The sequence below is a fragment of the Microtus ochrogaster genome, chromosome 15 (assembly GCF_000317375.1).
Source record: "Microtus ochrogaster isolate Prairie Vole_2 chromosome 15, MicOch1.0, whole genome shotgun sequence".
In the NCBI taxonomy this organism is placed as follows: Eukaryota; Metazoa; Chordata; class Mammalia; order Rodentia; family Cricetidae; genus Microtus; species Microtus ochrogaster.
The window spans coordinates 43,381,898-43,385,771 of NC_022017.1; positions in this window are offsets into that span (position 1 = coordinate 43,381,898).

Consider the following 3,874-nt stretch of genomic DNA (forward strand, 5'->3'; position numbering starts at 1 on the left):
ATGACCCGCGGACAAAAGGGGGAACTTGGGGGGCAGGGCGGGGATGAGTAGAACATAGGAGACCCTGCCGTGCAAGCTGAAGGTGCATGCGCTCCCTTTCGGTTGGTCCTTGAGGCCTGCCTAGTAGGCAGGCACTCACCGCTCTGGGTGGGTAGCCTTAGTGTAGGAGCAGAAAACTATTCCTGAGCAAAGGACCTTGCAGACAATGCAGGCTTGGGGTGGGGGTCGTGTATAAGAAAGACAGCCCTGCAGAAGGAGCTGGGGGAGGGTTTTGTGCTCTCTTCCGGGACAATCCACCCCTGGATAGCACACACTCACCAGTTCAGATGGAACTCCTCAGCACCTAAACAGGGACGCCTGGTAGCCCCATGAGCCGGGGACAAAAGGAAGAACGTGGCAGGCAGGGTGGGGTCCAGTAGAGCACAGGAGACCCTGGAGCACAAGCTGAAGGTGCCCGGGCTCCCTTGCGGGAGACCCTGAGGCCTGCCCAGGAGGCAGGCACTCACCGCTCTGGGTGGGTAGCCTTAGTGTAGGAGCTTAGAACTGTTCTTGAGCACAGGTCCTAGCAGACAGCAGGGCAGGCTTGGGGGGAGGGGGGCTAGGGGGCTGGGTCGTGTGTAAGAAAGACATCCCTGCAGAAGGAGCTGGGGGAGGGGGGGTTTGTGCTCTCTTCCCCTTGGTGGATTCTTGATCCCAGAAGTCAAGCTTACTGGTGACACATTGACCTACCCTTCCTGAGCGAATCCAGCCCCGCACATACAGATGTGAAAGATAGGCCTCCAGAGCCAGAACAGAGTTCTACCAGGAAATGGAGGCTCCCTGGATTCACTTAGAAGGGCGAAGTCATAAAAGGCGCTAGCTGACATTCTGCTTTATACTTGGCTTCCAGCCAGAGATGAGCCAGGAGTCTGAAGAGGCCTCAGCACGAGGCTCACCCTATCATGGTGCCTTTCTATCCCTCACCTTGCAGAGGATTCCTGGAATATAAACCATAGCAGGACAGCTGAAAAGGTCAGGGTTCACACCTTCAAGGCCAGATGGGTCCCAGTATATAGAGATGTGTGACTTGCCCAAGGACATGCAACCAATTCGTGGCAGAGCTCTGACTAGACTTTAAGACCGCAAAGGTTGAGTTTCTGCAGGATTAGAAATAGGATATCTCAATTCTTTGCTCAGGACTGAAATAAACAACTAAAATGAACAGGAAACCAAATCAGACCGTGCAAACCAGATACCACGATCTTCCAGACTCTGATGAGATTGTGTTCAGAGCAATAGGATAATATTAATTAGGCCAGGAACATTACCAGAGCTACACACATGTTACTGGTGTGTGATGAGGATGCCGAACCCCATTTAACACATGGGAAGTCAGGGCTGGAAGAACATAAATAATATGCCCAAGTTGGCATGGATTCTGAGAGAAGAATGCCAAGATTGTCCCTAGCTCCCCTGTTCCCAAAATCTAGGCCTTGATTCACTGTGACACTGGCTTTCCTCAAAAGGAAGGACATAGAGTTGGGTGTCCTCATTTATTTCAGGTCACCATATGCTCAAACCCTAAACTAAGATATATTCGTAAGGAATTTAAGACAAAAAGAAAAGAACTGTCAGAGAGAAATTGATGTATGAACAAGTTGGCTGAGAATACTTGTGGGTAGGGGAGATGTATGCGTGTGTGTGTGTGTGTGTGTGTGTGTGTGTGTGTGTGTGTGTGTGTTTGCTATGTGTTACACAGCTCAGCTTTGTGTCTTTTCCCAAATTCTACTTGGCCAGGCCATCAGAATGGAGCCTGCTCTTTCCTAAGTATTAGAAACTAAAAGATCTATTGTAACTGATAAGACACTATGCACATATACCCAGGCTTATCCAAACACTTGACAAGCCTGGTTCTGGAAGGCCTCTGCTCTTTGCCCTCAGAACATCCTCGGCTTGTTTAGCAGCCAGAGGAAGAATGGTGATATAGGCATTCAAAGCCCCGAGGAAGCTGTGTTTCCATTGTTCCAGCTCCCAAAGACCAAAGCTCGGTCCTTAGCCCACACTCTGCTTTCACTCTGATATACAAAGTGATTATTTGCCTCCAGCTTATCACATTAGTGACATTGTTGGATTTGATTAAAGTAAGGGACATTGGGGGGTCACACTGCTCTCTGCACACAAAGCATAAGTGATAACCCTCATACTCTTACAAAGCAGGTGGGCCCCCCATGGAGCTCCCCCTTTCCCCATTACCCATTCCAATTCTGTTCAATTCTGCTCAGTTTAGGAACTGAACAGAACCCACCCACTAGATGCCACATCCTGCAATGGACTCTAGGGAGGGGGGAGGAGGGGAGAGGGCGAGCACGCACGCCATCCACATTCAGAGGCTCCACACTGATGGGAGAGACGCAGTGGGCCAGCAGACTGCTGTGAAGTCTGGGGCACATCCTGCTCCAAGGTGCAGAGAGCGTGAGGACAGCGCAGACCGGCAAGGAGGAGCAGGGCAGACTTTCAGAAAAGCTGGCACAGGCTGCATTTGGAAGGACGAATGGGGTCAGTGAAAACAGAAGAGGGGATCAAGAGAAGAAGACACATAAAAGTCCCAAGTACAGGACAGAGGGTCACCAGGTCTCTTTTAGAGAGGCAGTTGCTCACCTGCATCATCAGCATGGCTCAGGAGCCGGGGAGTAGCCAGCATCCCCAAGCTTTGCCCTCGGCTCTGATCTCCACTCCATCTCCTGGGTCCCTGAGCCCTTTGGCACAGGCTCTCTGCTACTGCTACTTCTGCCCCTAGCCCCCTGGACCCTATGTCATGCATTGGTGGATGTACATTGTGACCTTGACACCTGAATTCTTTGAGGGTATGACCTATAACTGAGTGTGACTGCTTTTTCTACACTGCCCTGAGTGTAAAAGCCAGGCACCAAACAGAAACGCTGTCAGATACGTGCATGGATCCATAAGTTGTTTATGGGAGCAAATATAAAAATACCTAAGTGGAAGACATGGCTCTGGGAAGAGCCGGAGACCAGCCTGACCCTGCTAAGAAGTACTGCTGACAGGGAGAGCGAGCAGAGGTGTGGTTCGGAGCCAGGCAGGCTCTGACTTGTCTGCCCAGGGGTTACTCTGTGGCAACATGGTAGAGGTAGTGGCGATGGGAGAACCACAAACCAGGGTTAAAATCAGCAGGAGAGGCTGCTGTGAAAGTCCGAGCAGGGTGGGAAAGGGCTTAGACCTCACTGCCGCTTGTGGCTAGAGCAATAGTGGACAGCAGTGAAGGGAGGGGCACACCTACCCCTCCAAGTCTTCCAGGCTTCTGCTGCTCATCACTGGGGGCCTGGCTGCCTCCTGCCCTGTCACCTCCACCACAGCCCCAATACTTCTCTTGGCTCCTGTCCTCCTCTTCCTCCTCCTCTTCTTCCCTCCACATTGCCTTTTCTTCCTTTTACTCTGCTCGTTCTTTCTCCCCCTCCTCCTCTTCTTCCTTCCATCTCTGTCTCCCTCCACCTTGTCTTCTCTTCCTCCTTCTCCTTCTCTCCCTTCCTCCATATCTCTTCCCCCTCTTCCTCCTCTCTGTCTTCTTTCCCATCTTCTCTCCCTCCTTCTTGCTTTCTCTTTCCCCCTTCTTTCTCCATCCCTCCCCTCTCTCCTCTTCACTCCCTTCTCTTCTTTCTCCTCATCCTTTTCTTCCCTGTGCTCTTTCTCCCTGGACCAAAGTGCCTTGCCTCCTGTTCCTAACTCACTTCTCTCTGGTGAGAGGAGACAGACCAGGAAGCCTGAGGTCAAAGGGAGCCCAGCTGAAGAGCAGCTAGGAGGTGTCCAGAAGGGGCAGGTGACAGGGACAAACACAGTTAGTACAAGTCAGAGTACACATCTACACAGAGAGACAGAC